At 36.1% G+C, this 22,113-nt stretch overlaps 1 protein-coding gene and 1 non-coding gene across 2 annotated transcripts in view; both read left to right on the top strand.

Moving 5' to 3' along the window:
* SNCA (synuclein alpha) overlaps positions 1–22,113 on the top strand; it is a 119,441-nt gene that overhangs the window by 79,760 nt on the left and 17,568 nt on the right. The gene's annotated exons all lie outside the window — the stretch shown is intronic.
* On the top strand, positions 20,953–21,055 carry LOC147916504 (U6 spliceosomal RNA). The gene has a single exon (XR_015553059.1). It is a non-coding gene; the product is annotated as a U6 spliceosomal RNA (small nuclear RNA).

Raw genomic sequence — 22,113 nt, 5'->3', positions numbered from 1 at the left:
TTTTTAAAGTTGACTGTTCCTTGGTACCTAGAAGCTTTATTGAAAAATGTATTCATTTGTTTGAGTCTGTTCATTTTTATAATCATAATTTCACTCTTACAGATTTCTTGCAGTAGTATATATGATTTATATGTACTAAATTTTGTTGTATTGTGCACATTAATTGGCTTTTCCTTATGGAAAGCAAATATTGATCTGAAGTTCCTTAAAAGACTAATCAAAAGTGTTACAGCTTTAAATGTTGTAGAATTTATATTTTAAAAGTTGTATGTTAGGAAAACTCCTGTTCTCTGGGTATATTAGAAGTTATAGATAACGTATCTATCAACTCTGTAACTTGCCAGCACCACCTTACCTTAATGAATAATATGAAATTTAGTAGTGAAAATATATCAGTGTCCTAACTCTACATCATTCAGCTAACTTAGAGATTACGTCTAAACCCATTTTAAATTCAACAATATAATTTCCCATTCAAACTTGTTTTATTCATTTAATGAACAAATATTTGTCGAGTGCCTACAATGTGTGAGGCATAGTACTTAGCCTTCAGTTTACACTGTTATGTAGGCTTATCCTTGAAATACTGTTGAAGATACTAAGAAGAGAATGAAGAGAAAAGGTCTGAGAAAAGGCAAAGAGTTAACTCATTTAAAAATGATGTTTGACGACTGTTTTTTTCTTCAAGGCATAAAGTTCCCACCCTTATTAAGAATAGCTATTTCAGATTTAGGATGTGAGGCTCAGGTTCCAATAAAGCTCATTGAGCAGCTGCTACACTGATGTCACTGTTACCTGAGCTCTGAGCATTGCTGCGTAGTAGCTGCCTGCTTCAGCCTTCATGATGGCTAATTCCTTCATTCTCGTTAGTGATTTTCTGAGCTTTGGGATCTCCTGTAGTACCTAGGGCATTAAAGTCCTATTTATCTAAATGAAAAACAAAGAATAAGATGTAACAAATGTGCATGAAATACAAATGGCTTTGTCACTTTGTTGTAGCAGAAAATGAATATTTGAGAAATTCAAGCTGATGCTAGAATATATTAGTTTTTAGCTGGGAAATATCTCATGCCAAGTTTTCTGTACTTTGGGGCTGGGAAACAAGTGGAATTTATTTTTCATGTGCTGTCATCTCTTTTTTTGGAAGAGCTCTCTGATGAATGAGTGCTATGTAAATATAGTAGATATATAATTATAGGCTCTCTTGACCCAGGGCCTAAATAGTAGGTGTCATTTTAGGAGCACCCTCTCATAACTGTCCTTTGGCTCCAAACCATATCTAGACACACGTCCAGTCTACTTGCCACTCTCGTTCCTGCCCCTGTGACCATACTGTTCAGAAACACGTCTAGTCCTCTGTTCCTAAGACTCATACCCACTCGACCTCAGGATAGTGACTGGCTGTGCCTATTCAGGTTCGTGGTGATTGTCTACTATGGCTTTACGAGGACAGGCAAATATTCTAGATAAAGTGCCATGAAGAATAACCCACCAGGCAATCGACTGACCTATTCATTTACCATCGCTTCACTTCCAACAGCCCTCTTCTGAACCTGCAGCTGGTAGAGATCAAAGTTAAGTTTAAAAGCTTGTGGTTCTTGGCAAACTACTGTCTTTCTTGGCGTAAAAGAGTTTAAGATCTCTTAAATATTTCCTGCCTAATGCTGGTAGATTGTATCTACATTTTTTATTAATGACAATAAATACAATTATACCAAATAAATAAAATAGGGTTAAAGGGTAAATGGAAGATATGTGTAACTATAATAATGAAAATGATGATAGTATACGTGTATAAAAATATCTTGTTATATAAGAGAGGGGCTGTATTATAAGTGAAGGCATTTTTTTTAAAAAGAATGAGTTCAGTCACAGGTCTGGAAATATATGAAGAAATGTGTCTGTAATTTAGATTGTTCCCTCTGTGCGGATATAACCTTTGTCTTTTTCCTCTCGTAAAAAGAATGCCAAAGTAAATAACATGGCTTTTTTTCTATAAAGGTTTCTATATAGGATTTTTCAAAAGAAGGATTATTGATCAGATTTTCTTCCTCCATGAGAATATATAGTGTCCCAGGTAATTCAGCATTATTTATTTCCAGGGGCCCTAAATGGGGGAGCCATTCCCAGTGGAAATTACTCCAGAATCCACAAAACCAACGGACGTGTAGGCAGAGAAGCTGATGTAGCCTGGTGAAGAGTTTGTGATTACACAAGCATAATTAGAGAAATTTGCAATGTATGTCTAAAAATTCTGTAACAGGAACTTTTTTCACATACAGGGTTATAAAGAGATTAGATATCAGACAGATTAGACAGGAAAGGAAGATGGAAAGGAATTGAGGGAGAACCTTAGCCTCTGCATTTGAGCATCACTGTTTTTCACCACAAATCTGTTTTACGTATTGCTCACTTCTGCTAAATCCACTTGGATTCTGGTGGCTAGATAACATTCTTTTTCTGGGATAAACCTTTGTCTTCTCATACAGTGTTATTAAGTGTTGCACGGAACAGCATTGAACAGTGGTTATTTTCCATAGCTTCAAGACATCACTTTCATAATCTTCTTGGAATGTTTTAAAGATCATTTTTAAAGTACAGCCAAAGACCATTCTTGGTGGGGCTCACATAGACAAAATTTAAAAGGGATTTTAATTGAAGGTCATTTTATAGTCCTCAGATAATGTTAATCAGATTGAAAACAAACCTGTTCACTGAGCAGAACTCAAAACACCAGAGCCGTTTGCCGAATGTGGTCTTTTTAAATAGGAGTGCTGGCAGTTAAGATGAGTGTTCTGTCACACACGAGAGAACCCAGGTCCCTGAAGATTTATATGAATGCTTAGCTATTATTGAACCATCTCCTCATAGATGACTTAGTAAATGTCTGTTTTTGCATCAGATAATGGCTTACAAGTTAATTTCCTCTCGCTCCCCGTTGTACACACATACACACATACACCTTCTTTCCAAACAGCTTATAAAATGAAAAGAAAGACTTTGATTTCTGACTGTGTAATTGATAATATCACACAGACCACCTGCTCATCATCTGCTGGTCACACTGACAGAGATTACATTATCAAAGACACTGAAAACAGTGTGTATATTAGGAAATTAGCAGTTTTCTGAAATAAATTTAATTGTAGTTTTTAAATTACCTAACGTTTATCTTTACCTCATGTTTTATAATATTTGATGGTAGAATTGACAAACTCAATTTTGAAGTGAACTCTTTAGAGTAACTATCATAGCAAACCCCTAATGCCCAAATTTCAAATCTTCCTTCCCTCTCATAAACATTTTGACTATAAAGAGGTGCCGTGGTCAGCTCCAACAAATTCCTTGTCAGGATTCATTGCATTAAAACAGACATTGTTTTTCCGTTGTTGTTTGTTTTTTGGTGAGGAAGATTAGCCCTGTAGCCCTGAGCTAACATCTGTTGCCAATCCTCCTCTTTTTGCTGAGGAAGATTGGCCCTGGGCTAACATCCATGCCCATCTCCCTCTACTTTATATGGGACGCCTGCCACAGCATGGCTTGATAAGCGGTGTGTAGGTCTGCGCCCGGGATCTGAACTGGCAAACCCCAGGCCGTCAAAGTGGAGCATGTGAACTTAACCACTACACCACTGGGCCATCCCCAAACAGACATTGTTTTAAAGGCTATTTCAAGGCAAAGCTGTTAGTTGTGGGTCAAGTACACCTTAAAAAGTGACACTGAACAGTGAATTCCAACCTGTCAAAACATACACATATTGTTTTTATTTAGAGATAACGTTGTTCTTTCCTGATATATTACATTATGCATGTATTCTTTATAGTCATAGAATTTTTAATAAACCATTTCAGCATCTCTGGAATAAACATCTGTATTTTCATCTTTCTCATTTCATCAAAATGTCTTATGTAGAGATATTGCTGCAAGTATGTATACTTGTGCTTAAGAGATTAAAGAGATTAGCGGTGAAGAGAAATAATAAACCAAACCCCCAGTATAAATGTGTGTGAAGTGTGTAAGGACTACTGGCTGAAATGGTTCCAACAAGAAATATATTGTCCAGTCCATATCGCCTTAGCCTCAAGATAAGTCTTTTTCTGGTATTATAAACCTGATTTTATTGAATGACTACCTGACTCTCTTTATTATATACACAGAATTTATATTTCTGGCCATCTTTGTAACTGATGCCTAAAAGATATTTGGAGAATAAATGACTAGCAGTAAGAACAAATGTCTATACAAAAGCACCCTTTATTTGGGTCTAATTCATTATTTTGAGTTGCTAATAGCCTCTAATGATGACAGCTGCAATTAGTTGAATAAACTATTATGTTTAGAACATTAGACAGTTTATGAGTCCAAATAATGCATAAAATTTCTATCTGACATTACTATTGTTTAGGTTATCAGATACTCATTTATTTAATGTTTTTTTTTTCCCCAATTGTTCCACTTGTTTTTGCTTACCTATTTGCTGAATGTCAGGATAAAACTAGTCAAAAGGAGGTGAGGGTATTGAAAATTCCAGACAACTACACTTAAAACAAAAACAAGTATGTTATTTGTAAATATGCTTATTTTTATATTGTGTGTCATCTATCCCTTTTAAAATGTATTATATATCTAGGTTTCCTATAATGTTTGTCTAGAATTGAGGACTTTAAAAAAAAATAGTTGCTTTTACTTTGCCTTTGAAAATATTGAATTAAAAATAGGGTAGCTAACTCTGCGTTCCACATTTATATCCAAACATTTAATTTTAGCAATTTTGCAGGCTCCTTGGAAAAGTATCTGCCATTTACTCTTTAAAAATTTAAGGAATATTTAACAAAGGGCATCTTGCAACTTCCCCTGAACTCTATAAACATCTTTGCTTCTTTTCTGTCCCGTTTGTCAGGAGCTCTGAAGGACTATATTTTGTCTTAAGTCTCACAAAGCATTTAGGAAAATTTTTAAGCTTAAATTCTTTAAAGCTCTTATTTTCAGGACAAATTAATATTGCATGTTTTGGAGTCATGTATGTATTTAAGATTTCAAACTAATGGTAAAATAAGATTTCCTTTTCTATTAAATGTATTTAATTAAAATTATGAAAATTATCTAAGTGTTCACACTTTTCCCTTTCTAATAATCATAAAAATTTTATCCTGTGGTCAGATAGAGTATACTTTGTGGAGGTTTTATAAAAAAATTCAGATATTTGCCTTAGAACTGATTAAATGATAATATAATAAATATAATATTAAAAAATGTTATTTTCTATTTACATTTTATGATAATTATACTGAAAGCAAGCATTCAAAATCTTCCAATTTCTTTTGCATTTGTAAATTTGTGCCTTTTTATTTTCAAAATAGACAACTTTTAGTTCCACTGAAAATTTTTGACATGGGTCTACAAATAGTGCATCGTTTTTTAAAATTTATCATCATAACCATAAATTTCAGTTGCCTGAGCTCCAACTGGAGACTAAACGGATGACTGAACCTTGTTACTCTAAACCCCCCACTGCTATACAATATGGCCACACAAGCAAGTACACAAACCGTCTGATTCACTCTCAGTGCTATAAATGTTTTAATAGTTTTCTTGGAATCTGAAAATGGAGCTGTCCACAGATGGTGACTCTTCCTTTAAATTTCACTATTATCTCTTTTACAAGTTAATTTGGTAAGAACTTAGATGTTAAATTAGCACTTGATGAAACCTTATAAAGCCTTGTTATTTTGATTCTGGGTGAATAAAAATCCTTGAAGAAATGAAAATCTTGATCATGTGCAGAAATACCTATGAATATCAAATACATGTTTAAAGTTTAAAAACATTGACTATTCATTTTAAAACATGTGAAATGTGACTTAAATATAAAATATTATTTGCTTTCACTTGTTTCCAGATTAAAAAGTAAATGTTCACCTATCTGTTTTAAATGCTAATCCTAGTGATTAAAACAGCAATTTGCCTGTTATCTCAGTAAAAAATCATCTTTGTCGGTTAAGAACATATATAGTTTCTTCATTGACTGAGGTGATGTTTCAAGTAGGTAAATTTATTAAAAAAATTTTTTTTCCCATGCTCTGTTCAATTTCCATACAAGCTAATTTGTTTCATATTGGGGGAAAAAATCTAACCACAGACCACAAACCTGACCATATTCACTTGCCTCTCAAATGCATCCCACTAGACCCATAAAGGGCTAGAAGAGAGATAAGATGGTTCATGGTAATCCATCAATATCACAAGAAGAAAAACAGATACCAAAAGCATATGTTGTACTGACAGCATCGTATGTATGAGAGTGAGAGCATATTAGTATTGTCTAATCAGTTGCAATTTTTTACGGTTGAAAGTCAAATGAAATGCTTAAATGTATTGAGTCATTGGAGTTAGAGACTAATTACAGCTAGATTTATGGCTGTGCTAAAATAAAGCCAGTTAGAAAACAGACTAAATTCCCTGAAAATACCAAGTCTGACTGATGATTCACCTTAAATTTGGGAAGCAACATTTATTCTCACTTTGTTTGTCTAATTGACAGCTTGCCAGTATCCACTAAGTAGCTATGAGGAAAGAGAAAAGCATTACATGGGTGCGTGACAAGACATTGGGATGGATTTGTGGCTTTTGATCATTCCTGAATGCTGTTATCCAGTTTAGTATAGAGACAGGTCTGTAACTGCTGATAATCACTGACTGTTACCATCACGGGGGTCATTTACTTAACCTAAGTATCTTCAGACCTAACAGCCTGAGGATAAACATGATTCCCTCCATTGCAGAACTCCAGCTGCAGGGCCCAGGCTTCCTCTCACAGTCTCCCCAGTGATTTATTGCAATTCCAAGGGTCTCTTACATATGCTCAAGAACAAGTCTGCCTACTTGCATCTGCTTTGCTTTCATCTTTGAAACCTGCTGCCCTCAAGTTTCTAAGGGAGAAATCATGCCACTGCCACCCTTGCCAGTGACCTTGCTTCTTGTGCCGTGAGCACCCCAATTACCTCAATCAAAACAGTGCCTCAGCATTTGCTGCAGTTTTCTCTCTCCATCTCCTTAAGATCCCTAGAGCTGGGCTGGGGAACAGACACTATTTCCCCTCTTGCACCTCTATACCAGTACTTCCATTCTCTGAGACCACCTTCCTCTCATTTCCAAGCAAAGCATCGTAAAAGAGATGCACAGAGAGCATGTAATGAGAACAAAAACCTATTAGCCATTTAGATGCAGCCAGATGATCCAGTTTATGGGAAGTTTATATAGGAAGATCTGTATAACCTAATATATATATGTATGTATACATATGTATATACTATACGTATATATGTATATTCATGCTATACATGTATACATATATTCATATATGCATAAGGTAAAAGTTTATACATTTAAATTGAGATCAGAGGGTGAGAAAGGGTCAACCGTGTGATGAGAGAGAGAATTTTGGGGATGGGGTGATTAGAATGTGGGACAGACACATCCAAGGCAGAACAAGCTCATATGTAAAGCCCTGAGGAGGGGAGAATCAGACTCTGGTGTGTTTGAAGGCGGAAAAGAGGCCAAAGTAGCTAGAATGTAGTGAATGCCAGAGATACTTAGAGATGGAGGCTGTAGATAGAAACTTTATAAGTGATAGTACAAAGTCTAGATTTTATGTATAGGCTTGTGGCAAGATATTGAAGTTTTATATGAAGGGGACTAACATTGTCCTATTTATGTCATTTATGATTTGTAACCAAAAATATGCAAGAAACAAAGCAAAAAAAAAAAAGAACAACAACAATGGAACTGTGATGGTGATTTTGGCCAAAAAATGCATGTATATCCATTTTCACAATGTTAAAACATTCATTATTTTAAATTTTAATATAAATTTGCATATGCATGAGTTTATAAATAGCCAGGTTTATTGGGGAATGTTGCTAAAGGTGGGATTTATTGCATGGATGCAACTCACTAATGAGAAACATCTCAATACCTATTGAGTTAATGCATGCATGTTTTTTATCTTCCTAGAATGCTGTGAGAAAGCATTGCTAGATAATGTCCATGAAACCCTTTTAGTTTCTTTGAAGAAATTAACTCTATACATAAATGGTAACTGGTAGGTCTTGACAGCTTCCCAAGTCATCGCTCAAAAGTGAATGTGGAATTTACTTATTGAAATGGACTCAGATTCAGCCAAGTTCTCAAAAGCACTTGCTGTCATAGATTTCTTCAAAAAACAAGGAATCTTGAATTTAAATTGTCAAGTAACAATCCCAGAGGAGAGAGATTTTAAGTCTGACTGTATTTTGTTTTGAAAAAATAAACTATATTTATAAGTTATATAAAAAGACTCATACTATACTTGAATCTCATTCTGTTTGTGCCTTTATGTGTCTGCCTGTAACATCACAACCATCCATTTGTTGAAGATCCTCAGATCCTCAGAGCATGCTATAATAGTAGATGTTTTAGGTATAATTTTTATTTTAAGTTAGCCTCTTAAGATAACAGACCATTGCCACAAATACAGTAGACACTCAGTTCAAAATTTCATTGTTTTGTTCATACTTTTATTTTTTTTCAAGTGTTTTGTTCATACTGTTACTACATATACCAATTAATTTTGGCATTAAGCAATAAAGTCCAATGCTTTTTTCCTTTCTCCAAATATCTCTCTCCTCCTCCATTAGTTTTATACTTATTCACAAAGGACTATTCCGATATCGGATGCTATTGTCTGTGTTTCTTCCTGGAACACGTGTTAATTAATCTCTTTGGGCTTGTATGTAGACTGGGGAGGTAAGGAAGAGAATGAGTAGTTGTCTAGGGAGTTAACCTCATCTCTGTAGGAGAGTGGGCAGATGTTCTATATGAAAAGCTTTCAAGAAGGGAAATGAAGCAGCCACTTCCCCAGGGCTTCCTCAATGGTTGGACTTCTTCATTGCTTTTGATCTGCTGGCATTTATCCTTCTGAGGTCACTTGATTGGATGGGTAGCCATTATTCTTGTTAAGATTTTGGCATACTATCTTGTACTCTCCAGAAAAGAGGCTTGGGTTAAGATACATGCTTTCTCTGAAATCACCAAAGTATGTAATACATTCCAAATAAAAAGGGAAATGAAGAGACAATATAGTTTATAAAAACGATTTATAGCAACACCCCAGGGGATATGTGTTTAAAAAAAATCTACATAATCTTGTTGAGTTTCTATTACAGGGGCATTCGATTGAGTATGGCTTAGAAATCTGAAAAATAGTTTTTTGTTTTTTTTGTGTGAGATCAGCCCTGTGCTAACATCTGCCAATCCTCATCTCTCTTTTTTTTTTTTTTTTGCTGAGGAAGACTGGCCCAGGGCTAACATCTGTGCCCATTCTTCTCCACTTTAATATGGGATGCCACCACAGCATGGCTTGCCATGCAGTGTGTCAGTGCGCACCCAGGATCCAAACTGGCAAACCCCGGGCTGCCGCAGCAGAGCGCGCACACTTAACCGCTTATGCCACCGGGTTGGCCCCCTCTTAATTTTTTTTTTAATGTATTTACCTTTTTAGTATGAAAGTTGTCAAGGAAGTTTACTTACCTACATTACATGACAGGTTATTACTACTTAGGTAGACTATAAATATGGGCCTAAAACAATTTCTAAAAATTATATAGAATGTTAAAACTAAAAGAAGAAAAATGATTCAACAATGCTTCAGCTGAACCTAGCAAATTGGTCTTTCTATAGTGTGTTAAAGTATAGTTTTCAAAAAGTAAAAATAACTTTCATACAAAAATAAAATGAATACATGTCAAAGATTTTATTCAACCAATTAATATAGGAACCAGTAAGCTGATAAGACTGGTTCAAAGGAGAATTTGAAGAATAAAGATTTGTAGAAACAGTGAGTCAAAGGAATTCTGAAATGAATTGGCTAATATAGACAGAACTGGTTAACACTTTACTGGCCAATGAACTGAAACCTTTGGAATTATGTTTTCTATTGGACAGAAATCTACAGTTTAACATACACCTTCAACGTGTTTGGACTCTAATCAAATATTTAATAGCAAAGTCTAACTCAGATGTTTTTTCTTAGAAATTTAATAATCATTGGGTGACCTATTAAAAATAACATTTAAAGGACATGTAGTAATCCTCTTTTTTCTCAAGTTTTTCATAATTTTTCTCATGAGTGGGAGTGTTATGAAACTTCTATATGATAACAATAGAGACATCACATACGCCCCCAAAACCACCTCTAGTCTACGATGTGTGTGTGTGCGTATGTGTATTTACTCATGTATTTGTTACTGCACAAAGTGGGGGTTTTCTTGCCCAATGCACATAGAGAGCCAATTATTACAACATCAGCCTTCGAGAAAAGAGTACTGCTTTACTGTGAGATCAATCTGCAAGGAGACAGGAGGCATATGCCTCAGATCTGTCTCCCTGACCCAGGGCTTGGGGCAAAATTTACGGGATGAAGGGCAGGGTGGTCCGAAGTGTGGATATAGATGATTGGAGGTAAGGAGAAGTGAGGTAATCGATGATCTGAGCAAGCGCAGTCAAGCTTCATGGCTTTTCATAGGACGCATGTTCACAAAATGGTGGTGTTAATATGATCTGAGGGTGGAGTTTTCAGCCCCTTGTGTCAAGAAGGTCACTTATTGAGCATTTGTGCAGGCCCAGTTGATGGGTTGGTGGTCTCAACCGGCCTGAACTGAACAAAGGGGGACTCTTAGTTCCTAAAAGACGACTCTTAATTACTCTGTGGATAAGGTGGGGTCAGTTGAACTGGTCCTAGTTGGCCCGTGGTTACATATTTGTGCATATGTATATTAACCAAACCAAACATGCTGAGAGACTTATTAAACAATTTTAGAGCAAGTGATATGCTCTAGGGAGAGAGAATGGGGGAATAAAACAGTACTATAACAATCGCTTGCATTGTATTCGATCTTTTTTCTTTTTCTTTTTGATAATGGTTTGTGGAAATGTGGCAAGATTTAAAGTCAAATTCAGAGGGAACTAGAGACTTATGAGTAGATGTTAAATGGAGAAAGTTTTTTTCTTCAATATTGCTTGTACTTGTGTTTGAATCATACAGTTCTAAAAATTCCACCTGTTCCGCTTTAAATATACTGCTGAAATACACAGGGATACAGGCTGTTAACGAAATCCACTAAATTCTTAATGGTTTAGAGGGTACAAATATTTTCTTATTTGCCTGGAATTCCAACCATTAAAGTAAACATTGGTAGACGGTTTCAATATAAATAACACCCTGGTATGCATAGATGACTAAACGCATACCCACATACATCCACATGTGCTTTGAGAGGCAACGTGGCCTGGTAGTTCAGAGCATGGCTTCTGGAGCCAAGCCTCCTGGTTCCATTTCCTACAAGCTCAGGGAATTGGGGTAAATTAGTTATGTCTATAGAGTGGGCCTCATCCTAGTACCTACCTCTTAAGGTTATGGTAAAGCCCCCGAGGAGTATCTAACATGTAGTGTATCTTCAAAAAATATTAGCTACCATTATCTAGCCTACCATTATTTATAGTCAAGACATTTGCAGTTTAAACATTGTTTATACTCATTCACTTTTTGTAATTCTGAAAGACCACTCTTTTTTGTTAAGTACTTTAAGTTCTGTGCATTCCTTCTGTATCCAGATTCCTGAGCTGCTGTAAGAATTCCATAGGTAACAATGGGGATAGAAAATGGACCATCTGTAATGGGATTTGGGAGCTTCTTCTGCAAGGGAGTAAGGGCTGAGGATGGGAGTCACTCTCACGGCCTTGGGTGATAGTCACAGCGATTGGGGTTTTTCTGGAAGCATGTGCTCTCAAGAAAGCTGATTACCTTTTTATTTTCCCCAGAGAAAAAGTTTTTTTCTCAGAAAAAGGAGACTTACCAGCCAATGCATTTGTAAAATTTAGCAACAGCAGATACTCACTTTTAATCTCTATAAATCAACCAACAAAGAGCTTATTTTTAAAATTCAAATTCCTATTGGTTAACTCCCCCAAATTCTGATTAAGTAGTTAAGGGACAGAGCTGGGGAATCTGCATTTGTAGTGAGTACCTCAGGTCATGCCCATGCATCTTGGTCTTAATGCTCTATAATTAGCTCTACAGAAAAGGCAGATAAATTAAAAAGAAAACCAAAATGTGATATAAAATTTAATATCAAACCTTTTTCCTATTATACAACAAATTGTGATATCTTTTTGGGGCAATAGTATTTCTTTTTAGTTGGATCTGACTCCTATTTTCTGCTATAAATCACTGAGGGATTCGTACTTAAAAACAATTGAATTAACTTTTCAGTAACTTAATTTTCTGTTTTCTCCAATGGTGTCTTGTACATATTAATTTTTTTTTTTTTTTCATTTTTATTTGGCATTATTTGCTAGGCACTGGGCAAAGAACTGTAGAAGATAAAGATGAATATGTTGTCCCTCCTTTTAGTAACTCACAACCCAGTAGAGGACATTCACGCATACGAATAATCTCAAAACACGGCAGTTTATGCTGCACTAGATCCATGTGGAAAGTGTTTAGTGGAACACATAGGAGAGGGATTAACTCTGATGGAGGATATCATGCACGAAGTCAGAAGAGGTTCAGTCATTCAATGAGTATTTACAAAGCATTTACTAGGGGCGTGCACTGTTCTAGGATCTCAGGATAGGGTGATGAGGAAGACTTTTAGGTTACTCCTTTCAGGTCCTTTCTCTTCTAGTGGGTGTTGGGGATCAGAATTTGCCACCCTAAAATGTGTCTCTGGCTCGATTATTTTTAAGAACAAAAGACTCAGAAAGAAACTTGGACTTTCTCCCTAACTGCCTAAAAGAATTTAAGATAGAAGACCTGTCCCAGGAAGGAGCTATCACCATAGATAACTCTAGGTGTGGTAGACAGGAAGGCACCATGGCCCAGCAAACACTTGTTTATCAAATATTTGCATTTCTATCTCCATGTGAATTGCCTTCCTCCCCTTTGAAGTCCCAAACCACTACCCCCAACATCCTCCTTTGTCTTCAGCTAAAGATGGTATTTAAGGTGGTGGCTTCGGCCATTTTGGCAAGTTACTCAGTTTTCCTGGGTTTCTTCCATGTATACATGTTATTAAATTTGTTTGATTTTCTCCTGTTATTCTGTCTCATGTCAGTTTAATTCTTAGACCAGCCAGAAGAACCTAGAGGGTAGAGGAAAAGTTCTTCCACCCCTACATGGGCATGTGAGCTGGCCTTAGAAAAAGATAATTAAGGAAATTGGTGTGAAAACTGAAGCAGTTCTTACCACTCAGTTTGCTTGCTTTTGTTTGTATTTTTATTTTAATGCAGCATAAGGTAATAAGACATCCTCCAAAGTCTAGGGACAGATACACTCTGGTTGGCATTCCTGGAGCCAGAAGCCAGGTTCTCCCATCACTGCATTAACCCAGATTGGCCCCTCTAGGTAGATTTGTACCACTCTCCGGATAATCAATTATCAGTTTGCTTCTTGTCTCACTAAGCTTTCACACCTTAGAGTTGTGATATAGCTTAAATATAACTTTAACATCTTGATCGCAGCAAGCACCTGATTCGTATTTTTTTTACTAGTTCAATTGAAATCAGATTGAACGTTACAGGTTATCAAATGTGCAAAACTCATAATGGCCTCCTTTTAGAAAATGTGCAGAAATAAGATTGTTAAGGCACATTCCAGAGATCTTTTTGAAAATATCTGTATATCAGAAAATTTGGCTGAGAAACAACCTTTTTCTTAATGCATTTTTTCTTCTGAAAATGAACTAAAAATACTTAAAGATGCAGAACAGCAACCTGTCTCCAGTGATCTCCTCTTAATTAACGTGGTGATCTATGTAGAGAAAAGAGACAATTGCAGGAGTCCCTTAATAATTAGCCAAGGGCTCCAGATAATTACAGCAGCAAGATTTTCAAGACACAAAACACCCTGCAAAATTTGACCTCTCGTTTTCATTCAGGCATTTTATTAACAAAAATCTTTCTCTCATGTTGATGTTTGTGTTTCACAAAGTCGGCCTAATGTCAGGTGGATCCCTGGAAATCAAAACATTGCTGAATTCACATTTGGAGGATTTTAAGATAGTTAGCCAGGCTTTTAAATATTCTATACAGTAGTCCCCCCCTTATCTGCGGTTTCGCTTTCTGTGGTTTTAGTTACCTGCAGTCAACTGCAGTCTGAAAATATTAAATGGAAAATTCTAGAAATAAAAATTCATAGGATTTAAATTGCACGCCCTTCTGAGTAGCATGATGAAATCTTGTGCTGTCCAGCTCTGTCCCACCCGAGACATGAATCATCCCTTTGTCCAGCTTATCCACAATGTATAAACAACCCACCTGTTAGTCACTTAGTAGTTGTCCTAGTTATCAGATCGACTGTCACAATATCACAGTGCCTGTGTTCAAGAAACCCTTATTTTACTTATTAATGGCCCCAAAGTGCAAGAGTAGTGATGCTGGCAATTCAGATATGCCACAAGGAAGGCATAAAGTGCTTCCTTTAAGTGAAAAGGTGAAAGTTCTCAACTTAAGAAGGAAAGAAAAAAAATCGTATGCTGAGGTTGCTAAGACTGTGGTGACTTTTATTACAGTATATGGTTATAATTGTTCTGTTTTATTATTAGTTGTTAATCTCTTACTGTGCCTAGTTTATAAATTAATCTTTATCATAGGTATGTATGTATAGGAAAAAACATAGCATATATGGGGTTCAGTACTATCTGCAGTTTCAGGCATCCACTGGGGGTCTTGGAATGTGTCCCCCGTGGATAAGGGGGGCCTACTGTAGTGAGAATAAGAGTACTGAATGAAAAGAAAATTAACTTGCTTGGTAGAAATAAATAGAGAAATGTGGAGTGGAATAATAAAACATTTAAAATAAGATATTAACTCTTGGAAAAGAAAAAAATAGTATCAGACAATGATATGTTCAATCGGTAAAGATGATCACTAATTAGCAGTCTTGCTGTGGGAAACAGAGAAAACACTGAACCATCATATTCACGAATATTAAAACCACCTGTTAGCAAAACTTCTCTTTTGCTTCATTTCATAATTGATAGTCCAAATAATCTTCAGTTTTCTCCCACTGCAATAAAAAAAAAAAGCTAAGCCTTTGGGTGAGTTTCTGGACTTTATAAATTCAGTCAGTCAGAAACCGCATAAAAATAATTTATTTTTGTTAAAAGCCATCTCACCCTCATGATCTTTCTAAATCGTTAAGAAATCTTCCATCAGCACTCTCACTGACTTGAATAATGGCAATGTCTTCTGAAAATGATCAACTCTCTCTCGTTGGTGTGCCTCAAGATAGAGTGTATAAACCGTCCTCAGAGACTGAGCTCACAATTCTAAATCGTCCTTTGTGATACCAAGCAAAGACACTGCTTTGTATTAAGTGGCCACAGTATTAAGTATAGCCAGAGGCAAGATTGTATTTCTAAATACCTTATATTCTTTTTAAAATGACTGATATATATATATATATATATATATATGTAGACAAATGCATAGATGTTATATTTTCAGCGCCCTGTCTTTTTTCCTGAGTTCTTTCCCTATTTTGGCAGCCTTTTCTCTCAGGTGCCTTGCACTCCAGGGTGGTGTGTGTTCACACTAACAAGGCAGTCGTCTTACCTGCCAGAAATAGCTGTGCCATTTCAGGAGAGGACCAGAGGAGAGCAGTGCTTAACACCCGGCACTGAATAGCTGAGAGTGAAATTGGGACGACAGTTAGACAGAGATTAAGGGGTAATGGATGTGCAGGTTCATCTTTAAATATTTTATGAAAATGATTTCTCTTCTGAATATTATTAAAACTAACCCATGTCAATCTTATTCATTAATTTATTAACTCATTCAATACCTACTGTGCTAGGCAGTGAAGAAAATAAAACTGAAGGTCTAAGCTTTCACATTTAGACACTCACTGAATACTTTTTCGCAACACCTGTGTGTAGTGGGTGAGAATATGTATTTGGAAAGTCTTATCTTACAAGTATGCAGATGAAATATAAATAATCTGTCAAATTATAATAATTTATAAGCAGTCCATTAGAAGTGGCTTCAGGTTTCTTAACTAGTGATACTCTATTATATCATGCTGCCTTTTTCCTGAAGTAACGTGTTTATGTTTTTGATCATTGTGGTTTTCAAACTTGCTCCAAGGAACTCAATGAATTCTTTTGATGTGCTAAGTCCCCTGTCCCAGGGGAAAGGGAACGATGGGCAAGAATCACTTTTATCTATTCACACAGAGATTTTTTTTTAATTTCTTATGAAGAAATAGTTATTTTATACTTGATAATAATTATGCTATGAGGATGATACAAAGGTTTAGGATGATTGCATTGTCAAATCTGGGCAGGAATTGTTATGCCGTAATAACAATCATAGAGAAGCTCCAGCCTGCTATTTTCCAGGCATGAGCACGTGAGAACACCAACAACAGTTCCACCACCTGGCTTTTATTTTGTTTTGTTTGGAACATTCAGTGGCTTTCAAATATTCCACTTGCCTACGAAAATTCAGCAGAGGCAGACATTCTTTTCCAGGTTAAATTTGCTGAGTCCACTAGGAAAGTAAATTGTGTGCACTGGCTCTTCTGCTCTAGTGGACTTTCTAATAAAATCGTCCTTGTGTTGCCTACATCTTGGTTTCCATAGAGATGGGATGCACCAGTACTCTACATCAAATTATGGTTGGAGTTGTGAAAAATGGCATAGGAAAGCCACAGCTGAAAAGAAGAATGCCAGCACTGGGAAAGTTAGGGGAGAGAAGATTGAATAGTTTCCTAGACTTAACATTCAGAGATATCAAAATTAAACAAAAGCAAGAGGAATCTGTAATGAAGGTAAGGAAACAAAGTTTGTATAGAAAAAATGTGCAAAACAAATACAGCGTTCATTCAGAATAATTAATATAGATTTGTACTGAATTGGTTTTAATCTTAAAGATCAAATTTCAATTTTTTCATCTCATTTTAAAACACATTATGCACAGTCTCCTTCATATATGTCAATTTTATGTCAGAGTGACTTTTTTCTTGTTTCCAAATACTTGGAATTATTAAAAATTTTTGATTCTATGATTTAGGAATTTGGTAGAATAGAAGGTGGTTTTGTATATGGTATTATATATGTGATTTACACTTGGCTTTTGTTAATGTAACATAACCGGGCCACCCAAATTCTTTGTTTACAAAGTACCTATGAGGCCTGGAAAGTCACCCTAGAGGAAACTCTGGCGGTAGAATTCTCTGAGGCAGTGGTGGTTTTTTCCTCTGTGTCTGTGGAACACTATTAGATTATTGCCGTAAAACAGTTCACAGTGAACTCAGTCCGTGTGAAAGATGCAAGACTTAGGCTAAATCCTTTGCCTGCTAAAGAAAAATCAGGATATGGGCTGGTTGGTTCAACTATAAAGTGGTGATACCCAGATTCTGCTTGGCCCTCACTGCTTCTCAGCACTTACTGTATTTCCTCCTAGTTGATATTTTATCTTATTTTTCAGAATGTCCGTTATAAAACATTTCCACTTCCCTTAAGACAACCCCACCATAGCAATTAAAAGCTTATCTTTAGCATAAGACTGATAGGGTTTTGAATCCAGCTTGACTATTAATCATCTTTGTGACTTTAGGCAAAAATACATCTCTGACATTCATGTTTATCCTCAATAAAATGGGATGATTAACTACTTCACAAGATTATTCAATAAATAAATAGAAGTTCTCTCCTCTGCCTTTCCTAGTCCTAAAACCTTCATCTTTATAATTTCATTACCTATGTTACTGAGAAAACAGAGACTATATGTTGCAGGCTCCTTTCAGTTCTCCTGTCTCCCTCTAGAGATGTAACTGCAAGTTAGCGTGTCCCGCCTCCCACAGAGCACATCCTCTGACTCTGTCCCTTTCCCTCTCATTTAAGGTCTTGCTCTATCAACCAGTCCCTCTCTGCCTTGTACCGTGAAACTCTACTCCTACTGAAATCAATAACAAGTCTCTTCATTTCTTCAACAAGAAAAGCAAAACAAATAAAAACAGAAAAGCCTACTCATCACAAATATTGTTACCCTCAAAACTCATTGTGCCAACAACTTTGTCTACTCACAACTTAGCAAAATCTTGTGTACCATCATGGCCTCCAATGGTCTTACTTATTCCTTTATCTCTTTAAATCTGTCTTCTTCCATCTTTTTCTGGACTATTCAACAAACTTAAACATTTATTAAACATGTGTGTATCCCCCATGCATAAAATACTTAGCACTGAAAGCGCACTTGGGTGGCTCTCTTCCTCATTTTCTTTTTTCAGTGCTTGAAACTGCCAGTAGTAGTACCAATCTGTTGGTAAAAGATTTTTGCATTTAGCCTCTGAAACACTGTTACTTCCTGTTTTTCATCTTCCATCTCTTACTTTGCCTTTGCTTTTCACTCTTTTCCCTGCCTTGCCTCCTAACTGAGAAGGTTCTTCAGGTGATGCCATATTGTTTTCCTTCACTTGCCTCTGTTTCTCTTAGTTTTGTGAACTCTAATGATGTCCTCAAATACCTCTATGCAGTAAATATTCAAACTGTATTTATATTTATGAAGTCTGAACTTGAGTCTCATTTTCTGTGTGTGTGTGTGTGTATGTGTGTGTGTGTATGTATATGTAGGCACGTCAGACTCAACATAAAAAAAAATGACATTGCCACTAAAATCTAGTTTATCCTCTTTTTCTCTATTGCTAATAATAATAGTCCCCATCTTCCTGGTCGTTCAAACTCAAAATCTAATTATTTTTACCCCTTATCCTTGTGTCATCTGCCCACATTCGAGCAGTGTTGGGAGACCAAGGATCTTGCATTTCCGCACAATTTGCAAGCAAGAACTAACTGCCTTTTGTTTGACACTATATTTCAAGGATTTTTGTATAGCAAACACCTTGGAAGGTAGAAATAGTTTCTCCCTCTAAAGCAAAGGGCAGGTGTGCTTGCAGCTTGGTTAGAAATAATGTATCTTTCTAGAGCAAAGGAAAGACATGTTTACTGCCTATTATAAAAGATTCAGGTTCCCTAAGCTGGATTCCTCTTCAACCCACTGGCTGTGTAGGTGTCACCTGAAGTTCCCTGTGGGAATTGGGGCTTGGGGAATCAGTTCAAGAAAATGATGATACTCTGGCTACTGCTTTTCTTATAAATAATAAAGTCATTTGTCTCTGACCCAGGACTCGTGTGTCTTTGGCCAGTATCCATAAAACTGTGGCAGGCTAACTTGCTACCTTGTAAGTAGAATAAAATCTCAGACTTATCACAGTTTTTAAACAACAGTTGCTAAATTCTGTCCGTTCAGCTTCTACGGTATCTCACAAAAACAATCCCTTTGCTCCATTTCCACTCCCCTTCCTCTAGTCACCTCGTCAGCTCTCTGCAGATTATTGCTGTGACTAATCCTCTACAGCCATCTCGGCTTCTCTTCCTTCGAAACTGTTCCACACATCATCGCCAGAACATTCTTCCCAAAACAAAGTTTGTACTATATAACTTTCTCACACGATACACGGAACAGTTATTGAATGTTTAAACTCCACTGGATAGCTTTCAGGGCACTCATCTATCCCCAAACCCTATTTCCAGCCAGACAAATCACTTCCCGCCACTGTTTTTGTCCGTGATGTGTCCTCTCCCTGAAGTTCCCAGTCTGATCAAAACGTTCAGACCTGGTTCTAACGATGTTTCCTCTAGCCAGAAGTAATCGCATCCCATTCTGAGCATTTTACATTTACCTTCCTGTTGCCCTGCATCACATTTACTACCTTGTGTTTTATTCGCTTTTACGTATCTCCTATTACCTATCTAGACTTGAGCTTGCTTGGGGTGAAGGGACCGTGTCTTGTACAGCATTGTACATTCTATGATTCCTGATAAAATGCACTATACATAATATTTATTGGATTTACATTGCTAATTACTTTCTTTTGATTGGTTGAGTGTGTTGGTATTAGCAATAAGATTGCGTATTTGATAATAAAATAACACAAAATATGTGAAACCTCTATCTCTGAATTAGACTATTGAGAAACATTTTCTGTTTCATAGTTTTATTATAACTTAGAGGCACTTATTGATAAATAGTGTCACAAAAATCATCATTATTAGGTCAATTCTTGCTGCAAAATGTGTTAATTCTATATTTGCCTCCCAAAATCTTATAGCCCTGTAAACACAAACATATTGCACATTTTTGGAAGCAAGTCACAGTGCTACCAGTTATTGTGACATATTGCCATAAATCCTAATGTTACACCAGTGGAATTTGCCATTTCTAAGATCTCAGTATTCTATATTTTCCCCCTGTGTTGTGTTTCTTATGTTAAGGTTATAATTGACTGATAGAGCAGTCTAGCATTTCACAGGTACAGTACTGACCCTTTTGTGAGGTTGACCAACAAGTCTACAAGGGAAAGGTCATGACTTTTTATAGATATCTTGTTTTGCTCTAATTATGAGAAGCTAGTTATTGCAAGGATAAGAGGTATCTCTTTATGAGCATTATAAACATCAAAATATATTCATCTTCAAGTACTGGTGCTGTGAATATTTCTCACCCTTGGTATGGTCTAAATATAGCATTGCTTCTGCTTGTCAGTCTTCAGTTGAAAACAATTAGAACACTGCACTTGTAGCTTTTCCTTCTTATCTGTGTCTCTAGGATGTGCTCGGGGTACATCAAGGCCTATCTATCGTTCAGTACTAAACAATTTCACTGTATTCCAGGCAGCTAAAAGAAAGAACAAAGAGGACTTGTGCATCGGTTTGAGAAAGGCAAAACACTGAGGTTCACTGGAGAGTCAAATGTAGCTAGTCAATGAAACAAGACAAAAGCTTCCACTCTTAAAATAGTTTTTTTGTTTCAATATTTTCCAAGTAAAGCTTTTATAAAAATAAAAGTAGCTGCTTGCTTTGGCAGCACATATACTAAAATTGGAACAATACAGAGAAGATTAGCATGGCCTCTGTGCAAGGATGACACACAAATTTGTGAAATGTTCCATATTTTTACATAATACTGTATGTCAACTACACTTTAATAAAAATAAAGAATAAAAATTAAAACTAGCAATAAGATGAAAATATAACAACAAGAGTAGGTAATATGTCTTGAGACAATATATGATATACATTTACTGGGATACATAGATAACAAAAATAAAGTGCTCAAGACAATCTAGGACCTAGTAGATGCTCAGTAAATATTTGGTGTTATTATGACCGTGCAATGGTCATTATAGGCTATTTTATGTATTCATCTCATTTAATACAACAATAGTCTGAGAAAGGTTTTATTATTGCCATTTTCCAGTTGAGACATCTAAATTGCTCGAAATCTCACAGATACCATCTGCCACTAGGTCAACGGGCCACCAAATCCCATGGTTTTAAATGCATATCTTCTCCTGGGCTTCCAAACAACAAATAGTGTATACTGTTGTCTGGGGCGGCGGTGGGGGGGGGGGGGGGAACGACTATGATACAAAGTATTTACAGTGGTTGTGTAACCACAGTTTTAGGTCCTCAACAGTGATGGAATTAGGAATCATCCTTAATATATAGTTTTCCAACACACACAGGCACACATCCACCCACTCTCTCCACCTACTCCTTGCAACCATAGAGAGAGTTGCAGCGTCTTTTGTATATTTTGTATAATTGTTTCTTTCACTCTGATACAGAAATCAGAAATTTCCACTCAATAAAAACCAAAGGGAGCTATAAATGAACCAAATTAAAGAAGGGAGAAAGGTTGAAAAAATTAAATACAGAATTCTGTATTAATTTATTGAGAGTTCAATAATGTAATCCAGAAGAATGGATGCTTTAAAAGTAATTAAAAGGACACAAGTAAACATTTAGTGCTTAATTAAAGAAAGAAAAAAGATAACATTAGACAAAGGAAAGGGTATTCATTTGCTGCGATGAAGAAATTCTCTTATTCCCCTTCAAATTCTCTGTGGAATGAGACAGGGTAAATGAATACAGAAACATCATGACTAAGTGTAACATCCACCCATGGACTTAGTGGACCATTATGTTTTATTGTGACAATCAAAATGGACTT

Source organism: Ceratotherium simum, chromosome 8 (assembly GCF_057802395.1).
Source record: "Ceratotherium simum simum isolate JZ-2026a chromosome 8, ASM5780239v1, whole genome shotgun sequence".
Taxonomy (NCBI): Eukaryota; Metazoa; Chordata; class Mammalia; order Perissodactyla; family Rhinocerotidae; genus Ceratotherium; species Ceratotherium simum.
Note: the sequence above shows the minus strand (reverse complement) of the source record. Positions and strands in the feature narration are given on the sequence as shown.